Source organism: Stenella coeruleoalba (genome assembly GCF_951394435.1).
Source record: "Stenella coeruleoalba genome assembly, chromosome: 9".
Taxonomy (NCBI): Eukaryota; Metazoa; Chordata; class Mammalia; order Artiodactyla; family Delphinidae; genus Stenella; species Stenella coeruleoalba.
The window spans coordinates 45,868,528-45,890,209 of NC_137155.1; the positions used below are offsets into that span (position 1 = coordinate 45,868,528).

At 37.7% G+C, this 21,682-nt stretch overlaps 1 protein-coding gene across 1 annotated transcript in view; it reads left to right on the forward strand.

Annotated features, from left to right (window-relative positions):
• The window catches only part of SEM1 (SEM1 26S proteasome subunit), a 249,627-nt gene that overhangs the window by 181,218 nt on the left and 46,727 nt on the right, over nucleotides 1-21,682 (forward strand). The window lies entirely within an intron of this gene.

The following is a 21,682-nucleotide window of genomic DNA, read 5'->3' on the forward strand; positions in this document are numbered from 1 at the left end:
ACCAGACGTACTGTGCACACAAGAAAGAAAAGATCCAGCCTCATCCACTAGAACACAGGCACTAGTCCCCTCCACCAGGAAGCCTACACAACTCACTGAACCAAACTTAGCCACTGGAGGCAGACACCAAAAACAACGTGAACTATGAACCAACAGCCTGTGAAAAGGAAACCCCAAACACAGTAAGTTAAGCAAAATGAGAAGACAGAAAAACACACAGCAGATGAAGGAGCAAGATAAAAACCCACCAGACCAAAAAAATGAAGAAGCAATAGGCAGTCTACCTGAAAAAGAATTCATAGTAATGATAGTAAAGATGATCCAAAATCGTGGAAATAGAATGGAGAAAATACAAGAAACGTTTAACAAGGACCTAAAACAGCCAAAGACCAAACAAACAATGATGAACAACACAATAAGTGAAATTACAAATTCTCTAGAAGGAATCAATAGCAGAATAACTGAGGCAGAAGAACAGATAAGTGACCTGGAAGATAAAATAGTGGAAATAACTACTGCAGAGCACAATAAAGGAAAAAGAATGAAAAGAATAGAGGGTAGTCTTAGAGACCTCTGGGACAACATTAAACACACCAACATTCGAATTATAGGGGTCCCAGAAGAAGAAGAGAAAAAGAAAGGGAATGAGAAAATATTTGAAGAGATTATAGTTGAAAACTTCCCTAATATGGGAAAGGAAATAGTCAATCAAGTCCAGGAAATGCAGAGAGTCCCATACAAGTTAACTCCAAGAAGAAACACTCCAAGACACATATTAATCAAACTATCAAAAATTAGATACACAGAAAAAAATATTACAAGAAGCAAGGGAAAAACAGCAAATAACATACAAAGGAAATACCATAAGGTTAACAGCTGATCGTTCAGCAGAAACTCTACAAGCCAGAAGGGAGTGGCAGGACATATTTAAAGTGATGAAAGGGAAAAACCTACAACCAAGATTACTCTGCCTAGCAAGGATCTCATTCAGATTTGATGGAGAAATTAAAACCTTTACAGACAAGCAAAAGCTAAGAGAATTCAGCACCACCAAACCAGCATTACAACAAATGCTAAAGGAACTTCTCTAGGCGGGAAACACAAGAGAAGGGAAAGACCTACAATAACAAACGCAAACAATTAAGAAAATGGTAATAGGAACATACATATCGATAATTACCTTAAATGTAAATGGATTAAAACTCCCACCAAAAGACATAGACTGTATGAATGGATACAAAAACAAGACCCATATATATGCTGTCTACAAGAGAACCACTTCAGACCTAGGGACACATAGAGACTGAAAGTGAGGGGATGGAAAAAGATATTCCATGCCAATGGAAATCAAAAAAAAGCTGGAGTAGCAATTCTCACATCAGACAAAGTAGACTTTAAAATAAATACTATTACAAGAGACAAGGAAGGACACTACATAATGATCAAGGGATCAATCCAAGAGGAAGATATAACAATTGTAAATATTTATGCACCCAACATAGGAGCACCTCAATACATAAGGCAAATGCTAACAGCCATAAAAGGGGAAATTGACAGTAACACGATAGTAGGGGACATTAACACCCCACTTTCACCAATGGACAGATCATCCAAAATGAAAATAAATAACGAAACACAAGCTTTAAATGACACATTAAATAAATGCACTTAATTGATACTTATAGGACATTCCATCTCAAAACAACAGAATACACTTTCTTCTCAAGTGCTCTTGGAACATTCTCCAGGAGAGATCATATCTTGGGTCACAAATCAAGCCTTCATAAATTTAAGAAAATTGAAATTGTATCAAGTATCTTTTCTGACCACAACACTATGAGACTAGACATCAATTCCAGGAAAAGATCTGTAAAAATTACAAACACATGGAGGCTAAGCAATACACTACTTAATAACCAAGAGATCACTGAAGAAATCAAAGAAGAAATCAAAAAAATACCTAGAGACAATTGATAATGAAAGCATGACAATCCAAAACATATGGGATGCAGCAAAAGCAGTTCTAAGAGGGAAGTTTATAGCAATACAATCCTATCTCAAGAAACAAGAAACATCTCAAACAGACCTAACTTTCAATCCTAAACCATCTCAAACCTAACTTTTCACCTAAAGCAATCAGAAAAGAAGAACAAAAAACCCCAAAGTTAGCAGAAGGAAAGAAATCATAAAAATCAGATCAGAAATAAATGAAAAAGAAATGAAGGAAACGATAACAAAGATCAATAGAACTAAAAGCTGGTTCTTTGAAAAGATAAACAAAACTAATAAACCATTAGCCAGACTCATCAAGAAAAAAAGGGAGAACTCAAATCAATAGAATTAGAAATGAAACAGAAGTTACAACTGACACTGCAGAAATACAAAGCATCATGAGAGATTACTACAAGCAACTATCTGCCAATAAAATGGACAACCTGGAAGAAATGGACAAACTCATAGAAAAGCACAACCTTCTGAGACTGAACCAGGAAGAAATAGAAAATATAAACAGACCAATCACAAGCACTGAAATTCAGACTGTGATTAAAAATGTTCCAACAAACAAAAGCCCAGGAACAGATGGCTTCACAGGCAAATAATATCAAACATTTAGAGAAGAGCTAACACGTTTCCTTCTCAAAATTTTCCAAAATGTAGCAGAGGGAGGAACACTCCAAGCTCGTTCTACAAAGCCACCATCGCCCTGATACCAAAACCAGACAAAAATGTCACAAAGAAAGAAAACTACAGGCCAATATCACTGATGAACATAGATGCAAAAATCTGCAACAAAATACAGGCAAACAGAATCTAATAGCACATTAAAAGGATCATACACCATGATCAGGTGAGGTTTATCCCAGGAATGCAAGGCTTCTTCAATATATACAAACCAATCAACGTGATAAATGATATTAACAAATTGAAAAAGAAATACCATATGATCATCTCAATAAATGCAGAAAAAGCTTTCAACAAAATTCAGCACCCATTTATGATATAAAAACCCTCCAGAAATTAGGCATAGAGGGAACTTACCTCAACATAACAAAGGTCATATGTGACAAACCCACAGCCAACATTGTTCTCAATGGTGAAAAACTGAAGCCATTTCCTCTAAGATCAAGAACAAGACAAGGTTGTCCACTCTTACCACTATTATTCAATATAGTTTTGGAAGTTTAAGCCACAGCAATCAGAAAAGAAAAAGAAATAAAAGGAATCCAAATCAGAAAAGAAGTAAAGCTGTCACTGTTTGTAGATGATATGGTACTATACATAGAGAATTCTAAAGATGGTACCAGAAATCTACTAGAGCTAATCAATGAATTTGGTAAAGTAGCAGGATGCAAAATTAATGCACAGAAATCTCTTGCATTCCTATACACTAATGATGAAAAATCTGAAAGAGAAATTAAGGAAACACTCCCATTTACCATTGCAACAAAAAGAATAAAATACCTAGGAATAAACCTACCTATAAAAAAAAGACCTGTTTGCAGAAAACTACAAGACACTGATGAAAGAAGTTAAAGATAATACCAACAGATGGAGAGATATACCATGTTCTTGGATTCAAAGAATCAATGTTGTGGAAATGACTATACTACCCAAAGCAATCTACAGATTCAATGCAATCCCTATCAAATTACCAATGGCATTTTTTACAGAACTAGAACAAAAAATCTTAAAATTTGTATGGAGACACAAAAGACCCCGAATAGCCAAAGCAGTCTTGAGGAAAAAAAACCAAGCTGGAGCAATCAGAATCCCTGACTTCAGACTATACTATAAAGCTACAGTAATCAAGACAATATGGTACTGGCACAAAAACAGAAACATAGATCATTGGAACAAGATAGAAAGCCCAGAGATACCCCCACACACCTATGGTGAACTAATCTATGACAAAGAAGGCAAGGATATACAATGGAGAAAAGACAGCCTCTTCAATAAGTGGTGCTGGGAAAACTGGACAGGTACATGTAAAAGAACGGGATGAGAACACTCCCTAACAGCATACACAAAAATAAACTCAAAATGGATTAGAGGCCTAAATGTAAGACCGGACACCGTAAACCTCTTAGAGGAAAACATAGGAGGAACACTCTTTGACATAAATCACAGCAAGATCTTTTTTGATCCACCTCCTAGAGTAATGGGAATAAAAACAAAATAAACAAATGTGACCTAATGAAACTTAAAAGCTTTTGCACAGCAAAGGAAACATAAACAAGACGAAAAGACAACCCTCAGAATGGGAGAAAATATTTTCAAACGAATCAACGGACAAAGGATTAATCTCCAAAATATATAAATAGCTCATGCAGCTCAATATTAAAAAACAAACAACCCCATCCAAAAATGGGCAGAAGATGTAAATAGACATTTCTCCAAAGAAGACATACAGATGGCCAAGAAGCACATGAAAAACTGCTCAACATCACTAATCATTAGAGAAATGCAAATCAAAACTACAATGAGGTATCACCTCACACCAGTTAGAATGGGCATCATCAGAAAAGCTACAAACAGTAAATGCTGGAGAGGGTGTGGAGCAAAGGGGACCCTCTTGCACTGTTGGTGGGAATGTAAATTGGTACAGCCACTATGGAGAACAGTATGGAGGTTCCTTAAAAAACTAAAAATAGAATTACCATATGACCCAGCAATCCCACTACTGGGCATATACCCTGAGAAAACCAAAATTCAAAAAGAGTCATGTTCCACAATGTTCATTGCAGCTCTATTTACAATAGCCAGGACATGGAAGTAACCTACATGTTCATCAACAGATGAATGGATAAAGGAGATGTGGCACATATATACAATGGAATATTACTCAGCCATAAAAAGAAACGAAATTGAGTTATTTGTAGTGAGGTGAATGGACCTAGAGACTGTTATACAGAGTGAAGTAAGTCAGAAAGAGAAAAATAAATACCATATGCTTACACGTATATATGGAATCTTAAAAAAAGAAAAAAATTGGTACTGAAGAACCTAGAGGCAGGACAGGAATAAAGACGTAGACATAGAGAGTGGACCTGAGGACACGGGAAGAAGGAAGGGTAAGCTGGCACGAAGTGAGAAAGTGGCATGGACATATATACACTAGCAAATGTAAAATAGATAGCTAGTGGGAAGCAGCCTCATAGCACAGGGAGATCAACTCCGTGGTTTGTGACCACCTAGAGGAGTGGGATAGGTAGGTTGGGAGTGAGACACAAGAGGGAGGGGATATGGGGATATATGTATATGTGTTGCTGATTCACTATGTTATAAAGCAGAAACTAACACACCATTGTAAAGCAATTATACTCCAATGAAGTTGTTAAAAAAAATAAAGAGTAAACAGTGACGACAACAACAACAACAAATCATTGTCTCACAGTTCTGGAGGCTATAAATTCAAAATCAAGGTGTTGACAGCGTGGGTTTCTTCTAACAGCTGTGAGGGAGCATCTGTTCCTTGCCTCTCTCCTGGCTTTTGGTAACCTTAGGCATTTCTTGGCTCGTCGATGGCACTCTCCCTGTGTCTTCACATCACCTTTTCTCTATGTGTGTCTGTCTCTGTACACAAATTTCCCCTTTTTATAGGGAGAAAGCCATATTGGATTAGGGCCCACCCTAATGAGCTTATCTTAATTTGATCATCTGCAAAGACCCTGTTTCCAAGTAAGGTCACATTCACTGTTACTGGGAGTTAGGACTTCAGCGTCTTTTTTGTGAAGGCAGGCGGAGACACAATTCGATCCATAGTGCTGCTTATGTAATGAAAGCAATTAAGAAAATCCAGTATATGCTCGTCACTCCCATTCTGACTTCTTTGCTTTCTTTCTATATTTCTGTTAATGGCTTCTTGTGAGTCAACATCAAAATCTGGACACCCTCTCTGACTCTCCCACCCTTTCTACCCACCAGCTGCCCATTCCATCAGGTGTAACAGCCCATTTTTGCTTTTTCACTAGCAACTGCTTGACCACAAACACCTAAGTGTGCAGGACACAGGGATTTTTATAAATAATAATGGCGGAATTTAGAGCATCTGCACTTCTTTTAAGGGTACCAGGTCAAGAAATAATACATGTATTATAGCTCCTAGGAAAGCTTTAGTCAAGCCTGTTTCCCTTTTCTCAGTAATCCTTCATAATGCCCCAGTTTCGTAATGTGATTTAGTGAAATTAAACTCAAACAGCCCAAATTTATAATTATATTTGGCTTCAATTACATTGACTAATTGATCCAAGCCTGCTCACAGGCTACCTGCAGGCTGAGGTGGAACGAGGCAGGTGGTGAGGGCTTATTAGCATAGTAGTTCATGTGTGCTAGCTAATTTGATATTTAAATTGTTATAAATCTCAGATGGATCGTACCATAAGTCAGGTGAATCTCACCTCTTCCAAGTATCCCATGTTATAAGTGTTTCTGCAATCCCTCATCAAGGGTATCCAGGTGTCTCCTCTTACCTGGACAGTAGTGGCCCCTATGGTCAGGCCCTTCCTACTCTAATCCCTTCTACCAAAGCCCAATTCATTTTCCTGCAAGAGAACACACCGATCAATAGTGATCCTGAGTTGGGAATGAGGAGAGGGAGCAGTTGTGCATGTAGGAGCAATGAATGTGTGCCCCATGAGCACAGTCTCCAAAATTTGTGTCTTTTCAACAATTTATAAGGGAGTATGAGGCTGAGATGGTTGCTGAGAACTTGATTCTGATGATATGATTTTAAAGCCTGGCTACTCAGTGTGTTCACCAATGAGCCACAGCAGCAGCACTTGGTAGCTTTCCAGAAATGCAGAGTCTTGGGCCTTGCCCCAGACTATTGAATCAGAATCTGAACTTTAACAAGATCCCTGGGTGATGCATTAAAAAAAATTGGGGGAAGCCTGTTTTAGAGGAAAGCCTTGTTTTGTGAAAGCAAGGGTCAATCTGTTCAACATGTGATTCTCACATCAGTGGTCAGACTGAGACACAGAAAGGAGGGAATCAAAAGACTAATGTCCCCCAGCATTCCCACTACTGGGCATATGCCCAGAGAAAACCGTAATTCAAAAATACACATGCACCCCAGTGTTCATTGCAGCACTATTTACAATAGCCAGGACATGGAAGTAACCTAAATATCCATCAACAGAGGAATGAATAAAGAAGATGTGGTACATGTATATAATGGAATATTACTCAGTCATGAAAAGGAATGAAATTGGGTCATTTGTAGAAATGTGGATGCTGTCATACAGAGTGAAATAAGGCAGAAAGAGATATACAAATATCTTGTATATTAATGCATATATGTGGAATCTAGAAAAATGGTAAAGATGCTCTTATTTGCAAAGCAGAAATGGAGACACAGATGTAGAGAACAAACATACGGATACCAAGGGGGAAGGGGGGTAGGATGAATTGGGATATTGGAATTGACATATATACACAATTAATACTATGTATAAAATAGATAACTAATGAGAACAGACTGTATAGCAAGCACAGGGAACTCTACTCAATGCTCTGTGGTGACCTAAATGGGAAGGAAATCCAAAAAAATGGGGGTATATGTATATGTATAACTGATTCAGTTTGCTGTACAGCAGAAAGTCATTTAACATTGTAAAGCAACAATACTCCAATAAAAATTAATTTAAGAAAAAATGGGTAATGTCCATTTTATGAAATAACTCTCTATGCCACCATCCATTTACAACGCCTTTTTGAGGTTTGTTCCCTGATACAAGAACCTGGCTACACCTTCGGCTCTAATCACTCCTCTTTTCACAAACTTTGTACATTCCCGAAAAATTTTCAATTCTATGTCCCCAACTTAACTTTCTAGCCATACTGCCTCTTCCAGATTTACTGTCTACTTCAGTCCATAGGTACATTCCTCGGACAACTTGGATGAACATCATGTATTCTTCCTTATTGGATTTCCTGGAGGTAGTCTTCTCACACTCTCTCCTAATTGCAATGGCCCTTTCCATGAAGCTCTTTCATAATTCCCCAATCAAAAATGATCTCTCTTTGAATTCGTATAAAATGTTACACCTCTCTTAAACTGGTTATATCGTCTTTATTATAACCATTGTCTCCCCACTAGGCTGGACCAGCACAGTGCCCAGTACATAGAAGGTGATTAATAATAATCAAACGACTGACTGACAATGAATCTGTAAAGTCAGGGCCTCACTTCACCAGATTATTCCTTGAGATCAGTTAAGTTCTAAGAACTAAGATTCTACTTGTTTTCTAATTCCTGAGGTGTTGATCTTCAGCTCCTTCTCACATAACACTCTCAGGCAGCAAACTCTACCAAGGACACTTGCTTGAATCAAAAACACAGGATAATGTCAGTCTTCCTCAGTCTATATGTAGCCCAGACTGATGGTGGCTCCAATGGCTACAGGCGCTCCTAAGCTGAGGTAATCTTCCATGATTTGTGAACTGAGAGCCCTTTTAGCTCATCCAGCTACTTCTGGCTAATCAGCTTTTAGGACATAAATTCATCCAAACAATACTCTCCTTAATTCAGAAAACATCTCAAAGGAGCATTGAGGGGAAGAGGTCAAGATGTTTCTAGCCAGAGCCAGAAGATGAAATACCCTATCTATTTGCAATGACCACTTCCAAAACTTCCCACTGGGACTTTAAAAATATCATTTCCAGGCAAGAACCTCAGAAACAGACTTTATGTTATAAAATTACATCTTAGCAATTTCACCTTCCTTGATATTGGCATGCTGTGTGGTGGTCCAGATTATATCATTTGAATTCTGACCCAACTCCCAGCTTCTCTTTTAAGATTTATTAAGTACTGGTTTCCTTTGCATAAGCAAAAAACTTCAAAGGCTATGTGCCATTGAGAAACTATTTGTAATATGAATATCAATATGATAAACAGCTAAATCAAATTTCCTGTGGCCAACTGAAGAGCTTATATATTTAAATTAAAAACGATTGATAAAATGTACTTTAGGGTTTTTTAAATTGCAGTAACGTATCCATAACACAAAATTTACCATTTTAACCATTTTTAAGTGTACAGTTTAGTGGCATTAAGTACATTCACATTGTTGTGCAACCATTACCGTCATCCATCTCCAGTTTTTCATCTTTCCCCACTGAAACTCTGAACCCATTAAACACTAACTCCCCAGTCTCCTCTTCCCAACCCCCTGGAAAACACCATTCTATCTTCTCTCTATGAATCTGATTACTCCAGGTACCTCATGTAAGTGGAATCATATAATATTCATCCTTTTGTGACTGGCTTATTTCACTTAACATAATATCTTCAAGGTTCATTCGTGGAGTATGCATCAGAATTTCCTTGCTTCTTAAGACTCAATAATGTTTCATTTTATGTATATACCACATTTTGTTTACACATTCATCCGACATGGACACTGGGTTGCTATTGTAAATAATGCTGCTATACACATGGGTATACAAATTTTAATTTAGGTTTTTAAGACAATCTAGCATTTTAAACACAGAGCCAAAGTGTTTGGAGGGGAAACGCAAGCCATAGAGTTTATTATTTCATGTCAAAACTTGCATTGATGCTGATCACTCATGATACATCAAATAACAAATTCTGATCATCAGTTCTCCAGTGTATGTGGCATATAGTACCCATTAATGTGAAATGGAACTCTAAGCAATATAACTGGGGATTGTGTGGACTCCACTTGCACACTGAAGATAGTAAAAGATTACCTCTTATAGTAAAAATAGGCATTTAATTAAAAAAATAGACTTCTAGTCAAATCATTACACTTAAAAAACTCCCACCTGATTTAGAGTTACCAAAGCTGAACAAATCTTAAATTTTCCATTTTTCCCTTTGACTTCCCGAAGTTTCTCCACAGTAGCACTACCTGGGAGCTTCCTCTCATGTCTTGTGGTATTTGGAATGAGGATGATTTCCTTTGACCACATTCTATGTTGTATTTATGCACTTTATGCCACTAGATTTATTGCCAGAAAAGTGAACTGGTATTAATGGGATGCAGTCCTATTGACAATAATAACAGCATGGATTGCTAACCACATGATAAGATCAAGATGCATATTTGAATTGGCTGTATTTATGTTCCAGATGCAAGATGATTATCTGACAGCAGAGGCAACATGATTTAATACATAAGGCCCAGGGCCAGGAATCAGGAAATCTGGGCTTTATTCCTGGCTTCATCACTTCAGCCATGTATGCGTGAGTGGAGTATTTTGTAATTGCACTGTTCTTATTGACCCCAAACTGTTTCCCACCCTGACCCTGCCACCAAAAGTGTTTTACAATGTTCAGTTTTAATACAACTGCCTCTCTTCCTTTTCCTTCTACTTCTTTTCTCTTTCCTCACCTTCCCTATTTCTTACTAAATTTTATTAACTTTGTATTATATAAATAATACATAACACATTTTATTATTTTTTTAAAGTTACAGATAATGTTGACTCTCCCTTAATATACATTTTTCCAATCCAAAGCACCTCTCCATCTCTTATTTCTAATCTAGTTCCTTTTCCCTTCTGCTTTTCTTTCATTCATTTTCTGATTGTAGAGACCCCACTCATTCATACACGGCCTAAATGATGAAGCCACCTTCTTTTTCATATCTACACTATCTTGAGTTCCACATACCATAAAATACTCTTCTAGAATACACCATGGCAGACTTCCAGTTTCTAGTCTGGCATGCAAGAAAGCTTGTAAGTTGCCACCCCTTCCTAACAACAAATAAGTCAAAAGCTAAGCAAACTGAAAAATCAATAACTCTTCTTAGATTCATCAGAGAAGTGAAGTCACAGGGCAAACCAAAACTGGAGAAACCAACAGGCGAATACAGAGAATCCCAACTTATGGAAGAATCCCAGAAGTAGCATCCTCTTCAGAAACCAGGGCCAGAGTAGGGAAACCTGTACTGTAATTGATGAATCGCTGGAGGCTCAGTGTGAACAACTCTGAGAGTTAAACTCCAGGGGGGCCCAGTCATAGGGGAGCCCCCAGGAACTTTATCAGGTCCACACAGGGAATTTTGGAGAAAAATCCCCTCAAGTTTCCAGCAGGGGGAGAGGAAAAGGAAGCGTTTTGTAGTATGCCAGAGCATTCTCCTCATCTTAACAAGGTCTGCCCACAGTAGAAACTATTTAACCAGAGCCTAATATGCTAGGATTTTATCAGTGACTAGCCTACATGGGGAAATGGAAATAGCCAACACCAGCTGGATCTAGATTTCAACATGGGGGAAGGGAAATACTAGTCTTCCATGTAGGAGAAGGGAAGTACTCGACTCCAGCCCATGCTGGCCATCCTCTCCCACCTAAAGGGAGGGAGAGAACTAAGAAACATGTAGAGTTCACAATCAAGAGGTACAGGCTCACAAAAATACTGAGACCTAATAATCATAGGGCTGTAGAAACCTCCCCTCCTCCCACATCTCACATTACTGAAGTCTTATTTACAACAATTCCTTTTACCCAGTCTGGCTATCAAGGGAAAATTACAAGACATACAAAACCAAAAAACAAAAAGACACAGTTTGAAGAGACATAGGAAGCATCAAAACCAGACTCAGATATGGCAGAAAGTTTGGAATTATTGGACCAGGAATTTAAAACATCTATGATGAATATGCTAAGGGCTCTAATGGATAAAATAGATTTCGTGCAAGAACAGATGAATGATATAAGGAAGAGATGGAATGTATAAGAACTGCAAAAGATCAAAAACACTATAACAGTAATGAAGAATATCTTTGATGGGCTTATTAGTGGACTGGACATAGCTGAAAAGAGAATCTCTGAGCTTGAGTACAGGTCAATAGAATCCTCCAAACCTGAAAAGCAAAGAGAAAAAAAAGACTGAAAACCCAGAACAGAATAGCCAAGAATTGTGGGACAACCACAAAAAGGTGTAACATACGCATAATGGGAATAGCAGAACAAGGAAAAAGAGAAAATAGAAAAGAAGAAATATTTGAAACAATAATGACTGAGAATTTCCCCCAAATTAATGTTAAACACCAAACTGCATATCCAGGAAGCTCAGAGAATACCGAACAGGATAAATGACAAAATACTACATCTCTGCATATAATTTTCAAGTTACAGAAAATCAAAGATAAAAAATATTGAAAGAGGCCAGAGGAAAAAACACCTTACTTATAAGGAGCAAAGATAAGAATTATATCTCACTTCTCTTCAGAAACCATGAAAGCAAGAAGAGAATGGAGTGAAATATTTACAATGTTTAAAGAAAAATACCTAGAATTTTGTACTCTGAGAAATTATCCTTCAAAACTGAAGGAGAAATTAAGACTTTCTCAGACAAACAAAAGTTGAGGGAATTTGTTGCCAGTAGACCTGCCTAGCTATCACAAAATGTTAAAAGAAGTTCTTTAGAGAGAGGGAAATAGGTATAGGTAAAAAATAGATATGCGTAAAAAAAAAACCCTCAGATCTGCATAAAGAAAAGACTGCATAAAAAAAGACGTAAGTGAAGGCTAAAATAAAAATTTTATTTTTCTTATTCCTAATTAATCTAATAATTTGTTCAAAATAATAATAGCAACTATGTATTTGATTGTCATGTTTATATGTATGCTTATGTATGCTGATGTATGTGAAATGAGAGACAAATGATATAAGGGATAGGAGAAAGGAGTTAGTTAGGATTATTTTGTTATTTTAAGGTATTCACACTACCTGTGAAGTGGTATCATGTTATTTGAAAGTGGACTTGGATTAGTTGTGAAAGTATATTGAAACTCTAGGGCGACCAATTTAAAAAGTTAAAAAGAAATACAACTGTTATGCTGAGAAAGGGGAGTAAATAGCATCACATAAAGTCTCAATTTAAAAAAACAAGCGGCATAAAATAGATAACTAATAAGGACCTACTATATAGCACGGGGAACTCTACTCAATGCTCTATAATGGCCTATATGGGAATAGAACCTAAAAAAGAGTGGATATATGTATAACAGATTCACTTTGCTGTACACCTGAAACTAACACAACATTGTAAATCAACTATACTCCAATAAAAATAAAATAAAAATGTTGCTGTCACACACACACACACAAAACCACAAGAGGCAGGAAAAAGTAAAAGACAAAATAAGAACGAAGAAAAAGGGCAACTAATAGAGCACAGTAACAAATATGGTAGATACTAACTGAAGACAGACAAAGAAGACCTCATAGCAAAAAAAGTTATCAGGGTAGAAGAGGGTCATTACATAATGATAAAGATGTCAATTCTCCAAGAAGACATAACAATCCTTAATGTGGACTCCCTAAGAGGGGAAATGAAAAACACTGCAAGCGTATACCAGTGGGCTCCACGGCAAACTCAGCAGGAAGTGGGCAGTTGTGGGCACTGCAGAAACCTTGTGAATTAGATACTTGGGCAGTACCCACAGGCAGTATTAATGGTCAATTCCCACCTTAGTCATCTTGCAAAAGAAAAGATCATGGTGAACCCTGACCCAGTGCAAGCTTATCAACAACCATTTTCGGTGTTCATGCAGCTGTCACAGTAGCAGTTCTCATTTAAGGGAATTTTGAGGTAAGCACTTTCAGAATAGCTATTGGCCCTGGAATTTTCTAATGTTCTTGAAGACCCTAGTCATTAAGGGTCCTTCTGACACTAAAAAATGATGCTAAAAGTTTAGGAAACACTGCATTATTTCAGCAGACCAGAAACCTAAGAGAAAATGAAGTAGAAACCTCCAGGGAGATTTACATTGGCTAGGCTATCTCAATGATTTATTTGTCTCAATGATTCATGCAACCAGTGATATACTTTTTCCCAGATGAAAACAAAAGTGGTGAGTTTCCTGAGACTAGTCCTTTTTCTCCTGCAAAAGGTAACTAGGGCTTTTTGTCTATTGGGAAAAGAGTGGCAGTAGTGATATGGGCAACCAGCATGAATATGCTTTCCAAACAGCAAGCAGGTTTTCACTTTCAAGTCTGTGCTGTAACATTCAGTGGACACAGAGATCCAGAGCTCACTTAGGCACCAAATGCTCGTTATTCAGGACCAATAATAAGGCAGAACAGCACATAGATCGAAAAGTCCTTGGAAGTTATAATTGGGATCGAAAAGTTTACTTATTAGGCATTTTTTAACATCTTTATTGGGGTATATTTGCTTTACAATGGTGTGTTAGTTTCTGCTTTTTAACAAAGTGAATCAGTTATACATATACATCATATGTTCCCATATCTCTTCCCTCTTGCGTCTCCCTCCCTCCCACCCTCCCTATCCTACCCCTCCAGGTGGTCACAAAGCACCGAGCTGATCTCCCTGTGCTATGCGGCTGCTTCCCACTAGCTATCTACCTTACGTTTGTTAGTGTATATATGTCCATGCCTCTCTCTTGCTTTGTCACAGCTCACCCTTCCCCCTCTCCATATCCTCAAGTCCGTTCTCCAGTAGGTCTGTGTCTTTATTCCTGTCTTGCCCCTAGGTTCTTCATGACATTTTTTTCCCTTAAATTCCATATACATGTGTTAGCATACGGTATTTGTCTTTCTCTTTCTGACTTACTTCACTCTGTATGACAGACTCTAGGTCTATCCACCTCATTACAAATAGCTCAATTTCGTTTCTTTTTATGGCTGAGTAATATTCCATTGTATATATGTGCCACATCTTCTTTATCCATTCATCCGATGATGGGCACTTAGGTTGTTTCCATCTCCGGGCTATTGTAAATAGAGCTGCAATGAACATTTTGGTACATGACTCTTTTTGAATTTTGGTTTTCTCAGGGTATATGCCCAGTAGTGGGATTGCTGGGTCATATGGTAGTTCTATTTGTATTAGGCATTTTTTAAAAATTTTATTGAAGTATAATTGATTTACAATGTTGTGTTAATTTCTACTGTACAACAAAGTGATTCAATTATATCATATTCTTTTCCATTATGGTTTATCACAGGATATTGATTATAGTTCCCTGTGCTATACAGTAGGACCTTGTTGTTTATCCATCCTATATATATATAATAGTTTGTATATAATAGTTTGTATCTGCTAATCCCAAACTCACAATCCTTCCCTCCCCCACCCCTCCTTGGCAGCCACAAGTCTGTTCTCTATGTCTGTGAGTCTGTTTCTGTTTCGTAGACAGGTTCATTTACATAGTATTTTAGATTCCACATATAAGTGATATCATATGGTATTTGTCTTTCTCTTTCTGACTTACTTTGCTTAGTATGATAATCTCTAGGTCCATCCATGTTGTTGCAAATGGCATTATTTCATTCTTTTTTATGGCTGTGTAATATTCCATTATATGTTTGTGCCACATCTTCTTTATCCATTCATCTGTCGATGGACATTTAGGTTGCTTCCATGTCTTGGCTATTGTAAATAGTGCTGCTATGAGCATTGGGGTGCATGTCTCTTTTTGAATTAGAGTTTACTCCAGAGTAAACTCTGGAGTAAAATCCCAGGAGTGGGATTGCTGGATTATATGGCAACTCTATTTTTAGTGTTTTTTTTTTGAGGAACCTCCATACTGGTTTCCATAGTGGCTGCACCAATTTTTATTCCCACCAACAATGTAAGAGGGTTCCCTTTTCTCCACACCCTCTCCAGCATTTATTATTTGTAGACTTTTTAATGATGGCCATTCTGACTGGTGTGAGGTGGTACCTCACTGTAGTTTTGATTTGCATTTCTCTAAAAATTAGCAATGAGAAGCATCTTTTCATGTACCTATTGCCCATCTATATGTCTTCTTTGGAGAAATGTCTATAAGATCTTCTGCCCATTTTTCTATTGGGTTATTTTTTTTGCTGTTGTTATTGAATTGTATGAGCTGTTTGTATGTTTTGGAAATTAAGCCCTTTTCAGTCACATCATTTGCAAATATTTTCTCCGAGTCCATAGGTTGTCTTTTCTTACTGTTTATGGTTACCTTTGCTGTGCAAAAGCTTTTAAGTGTAATTAGGTCCTCTTTGTTTATTTTTGCTTTTATTTCTCTTGTTATTAGGCATGTTTTTAATAAATGAATTGATCATAGCCATTTGGGGGACCCTGCTTTTCTAATGATAATCTTATGCTTCTAGTAGGGAAATAATGATCAACATATTTTACTGATGATTATTCTGGGTTATTTAATTCAGCATTTGATCAGTGCTTGGGTATTGGAAGAATTTGCCAATCTGTTATTTAATGGAATTACCTCTGCTGGGTCTTAGATTGGCCTAATAAAGATGGGAGACCATAGAGAAACTGAGAAATCCGAGCCATTTCTAGGGCTGAATCAGAATGAAAACACGTACTATAGAATATCTCTTATGGTGAAGTAATATAGCTAGTCCACATTCATTTGGCCCCTAACTTGGAACATGGTGGCAGTGCTAGGCACAATGTCTTACACATAGAAGGCACTCAAACATGTGTGTGTTGCATGAATGACTACAGCATGCTAATGAACTTGAGCATGAATCATGGCTTAGAGAACTTTTCTGTTGACCTGGAATTCATTATATCATTGGAAAATACAGGAGTGGAAAACATATCAGGATATTTGATATAACTCACATAGTAGTTGCTGGTGTTTTTTTGCATATTTGCTGTAAGCCAGGTATTATTCTAAACATTTTACAAGTGTTATATATGTTTACATGTTTTGAGTTTACGTGCATTTACATGTGTTAATTAATTTTACATATTAAATGGATCTCACAAATCTATGATCCATTTTTACACATAGAAAACTGAGACACAGGGAATTTAAGACATTTGCTCAGAGTCACATAAGTAGTAAGTGACAGAGCCTGGATTCAAACCCAGGCTGTCTCACTTTAGGATCTGCAGACTTAACCAGTATTCTAAACTGCCTCTACTTATTCACAGCAAGAGAATAAAAGCTTGTTAAAAAAAAATCTACATTTACTTTTTAAAGCCATTTCAAGCAAAATTTTCTTTGTGATACAGATGCAATATTGTACATGGCTTAGAGCATAGGCATTGGAATCAGGGGTTTGAATTATGGTTCTACCAGTGACACTGAGAGGTTCTTAGTCTCTCTAAGTTGACTTTAAACTGGAAGTAACAGTACTTGTTGGAGGGAGCATTTCTTAGGATTAAATGAAATAATCCATGTAAAGCCCTTAGTACAATGTTTGGCACACACACAAAATTATAATAGTAATAATATAATTTATACTAATTGAGCATTTACTATGTACTTATAAATTTTAGTTAAAATAGTTCAGTGACAGCTCAATGTCTACCATGTTTGGATGGTTTTCAGTCTTTTTTTTTTTGCGGTACGCGGGCCTCTCACTTCTGTGACCTCTCCCGTTGAGGAGCACAGGCTCCGGACACGCAGGCTCAGCGGCCATGGCTCACGGGCCCAGCCGCTCCGCGGCATGTGGGATCCTCCCAGACCGGGGCACGAACCGTCATCCCTTGCATCAGCAGGCGGACTCCCAACCACTGCGCCACCAGGGAAGCCCGGTTTTTACTTTTTTCGAACAATGGGGGTGCGCTTGTCGTCATTGAATTCAAGGACTTTATGGAATGATCCTCATTAACCTCAAACTAAAGGTTAATCTAAAACAATGATTCTTTCCGTGAAAGGTCTATATACTACTAAGGTGCCCTAATCAGAGATTTGAAGAAAGCTAGCCCATCAAACTTTGCTCAGACCTGCTCCCTATTGACTAGGAGTTACTATTGCTAAATGACTGGTGAGGCGACATCTCAAGACCTGTGCTGACTATTTCTTTCCATATAAACAAGTGGCCATATGTCGACTCAGATGTTGTCATAACTGTCAGGCATGCCAGACTTCTATGGCAAGAAAGGAGAGAGAAAGGTCTAAATCAGGACTAGAGGGGACAAATTTGCTTTACCAAGTACCTGAGGATCTCTGCCAGTTCTTAAACTTAGGATGTGGCATAGGAGTAATAGTGACCTCAGGTCTGATTCCAACTTGCAATGACATTCAGGAAGTCTGATCTCAGAGTAGGAACACCATGGCAATCGTTTTGAGGCAGCAGTAATATGTAAAGGTCAGTTGATAGTATCTTGGTTCTCTGAGTTCCATAGTAAGAGGCAGACTATTCTTTCACACCATCCAGTTGCAGTTGGCTATAAACCCGCGATAAGGGGAACAGGAGCAAGATGCAGACATTGAGGAGAAGATAGTAAGAGTTAGTTGTCAGGGCCCCACCCAAATGCAATCCAGGCCTGGCAGGGAGCTGGAAGGAGTGCAAACTGGGAGCCAAGATAAAAATCTAATCTCCAGTCCAGGAAAATGTTTGGGGGGATATGAGGGAAGTCAGCAGCAAAAAGCCATTTATAACCACTGGTGTGAGTGAAGTCCATATGGACTTTATAATTTGGTAGTTATACTAATGAGGTAGAAATATACCCATATTTACCTACCTTTTAACCTCACAAATAACACAGGTAGTGAATAATGAAATCATAGCACTTCTATATGTTGCTGATCTTCGTTTCCAAAGAGGACCCATCTGGTCGTGACAGCCACCTGCCTTTAGTAACACCACCAAAGGGGCAACACTGTGTGTCCTTCAAGACTGCCCCCTGGTGTGTGGCTGCACATCTCTTTTCTTACTAAAATGTTGTTCATAACACTGATATTAAAAGGCACCCACAGAAATGCTTCTTAAACTCCTATTTTCAAAGAGGTGCCCATCTGACAAGGTTTTCACTGGCCCACGTTAAAATGAGAACAGGGAAAATATAGTGAATTTTCTTTCACAGAGCTAAATTTATTCAATTTAAATAACTACCCTTTATTCTGATATGGACAAAAGATTATGTCCTTACTACTTGTTTGATGTTACTAACATCCTTTCTTGTGTGTGTTTGTTGATGGTGATAGTTGATGGTGGTTTGCTCTTTGGTTTTTATTCTGCTTGATCTATGTTAAGATTCTCAATTAAAAAACAAATTTCTAGCCCATGAAATCAAATTTGTGGGAATTGGTTCCTGATCGACTCAACAGGAATGCATCTAGTGTACAAGTCAATGCTAAAATCAGATCAAATCGTTTTTTCTACTCCACACCTCATGACTATTCATTTGACTGGTTTTCCAGAGTAGAGTTGGAACTAAAGCAGGCATTATAGCCTGGTTTGTTTATTTGTTGAGTAGATATCTGATTAGAAAACTAGAATAGCATCTGGAACTTTGTAGGTGCTCAGTAAATACTTGTTAAAGTGGAATTAAATTGAATTGTGCAAGGTATAGAAGAAGCCCTCACTCAGTTCCCTTCTGAACACTGTGAGTCATGCCAACCCAGCAAAGGGCTACTCACCTCCTGTGAGTGGAAAGTGGCTTATACGAAGGGCTGAGGTATTAGAGTGAGACCCATTTATGAGAATCTCAGTTCTGATTTTATTACAGACTTACTTATTCTATGACATGACATTCAAGTGGACTTTCTGTCCTACTTGCAAGGAGTGAAAGCGTCAAATTGTCTCTGTTGCCTAATAGTCTTGGTGTAAGGACATTAGGGTTAATTAAGTATGTGGGCATTATTCAGGGAAAAAATAATTCCTTGACATAACTATGGACTCCAGGAATTGTGGAGCCAAACCATTTTTATCTTCTGATAGATTGACCTGTGTATTTAAGTTAATATACTTTTGAGAATAAATATGATTACTTAATTGATGGCATTCATACCAGTATATTAAGACATGTTTTTAAATCTATGTGCTTTCATTCTTTATCAGTTGGATAGTGTATTGATTATAGTTAGGGCTAGCTTATTAAATAGTCTTTATATAAAATCATATTATAGGGAAAACATTAAAGTAAATGTCTTATACAAAAAGTTGTAATGGAACAGAAACTTATTAAACTCCCTTACATAGATGATTCTATACAAGAAATACTCTGCATGACCTTTGTCGTGTAACCTTGGGCAAGTCAGGTAACCTCTCTCTGCTCCTCAACTCTATAAATAAGAGCAGAATCTACCTCAAAGAGTTGTTGTAAGGATTAAATGTGGTAATACATGTACTGTAGTACAGAGCAAGATACATGACAGTCATTTAATAAATTTCACCTAATATCACTATATTCATCTTTTTATTACTGTCACACTTTAATTGAAGTACCAATTGTAGAATACTTTAACAGCAAGAAAAAGAGCTGTGAATAATCTTAACATCATTTTGTTCTACTATTAAGTTGCAAGTTCCATTCAACTCATCTCTATCTTATCTTTTTGAGAAAATGGCAGGATATAAATAAATTCTGTCATTCTCCATCTCAAATCTCATAGCACTGTCAGAAAAATCTATCTGATCTCCAACAAATCTACACCTAGATCATGTAGGCATGTGTGCACCTATGCACACACACACACACATACACACACACACACACACACCCCAAATGTCATGTTTAATAAGATCTTTTAATTTCAGTAAACTTCCACAGATGAGGTTCATTCTTTAAACTGAATTATATTTTATTACAAACAGTGCTATAAACAATATGGAATGTTGCTTAAAAGCATGAGCCTTGGAAGTAGACTGCATGGTTTCAAATTTCAGCTGTATGGTTATCTACAATTATTTATCTTTTCTAATCCTTAGTTTCCTCATCTTTAACGTCTGCTTTATAGAGGTGAGGCTAAAGTTAAATGTGAGAATGCATGTGAAATACTCAGCCCAGTGTCTGGCATCTAGTAAATGCTCACTAAGTTTTAGCTATTATTACTTTTCATTATAGATGTTGTATTTTCATATCTAGAAGCTCTATTTGGTCTTTTTTTTTTTTTTTTTTGCGGTACGCGGGCCTCTCACTGCTGTGGCATCTCCCGTTGCGGAGCACAGGCTCCGGATGCTCAGGCTCAGCGGCCATGGCTCACGGGCCCAGACGCTCTGCGGCATGTGGGATCTTCCCGGACCGGGGCACGAACCCGTGTTCCCTGCATCGGCAGGCGGACTCTCAACCACTGCGCCACCAGGGAAGCCCTATTTGGTCTTTTTTTATACCTTCTATTTTTGTCCTCATCATGCTTATGTTTTCCTCCAAATTCTTGAGCATATGGAGAATATAATAGTTGTTAAAATCCTTGTCTGCTAGTTCCATCATCTTTGTCATTTCCAAGTTTGTTTCTACTAATTGATTTTTTCCTAGTCATGGTTCATATTTTCCTGCTTTATTGCACACCTGGTAAGTTTTTATTACATGCTGGGCATTGCAAACTTTGTCTCTGATTGCTGGATGTTGTATTCCTTAATTAGTTTTAGATTTCAAACTAGCATGCAGCTAAGTTACTTGGAATAGGTTGGGTCTTTTCAAAGTTTGCTTTTAAACTTTGTTAGGGTGGTTCAATGAGACTTTGGTCTACAGCTAATTTAGCCTCTACTGAGGCAATATCTTTCTAAGGATTCTGTCTCCTATGTTATGAGTTCCTTCTACTTGGTTGGTGGGAACACAACTACTCCCATCACTATTGGGCTCCCTAGTCCTTTTCAGCGTTTCTTTCCTTGGTGCCAGGCAGTTTACTCTTACACATGCACAAATCAATTCTCAACCAAAGACTCATGGGGACCCCTTTGCAGATCTCCAGAGCTCCCTCCCTTCCCCTCCCCTTCCCTCCCCTCTCTCCTCTCCTCTCCTCTCTCTGGGGTAACTGTCCTGTGCTGCCTGTCATCCAATGTCAGA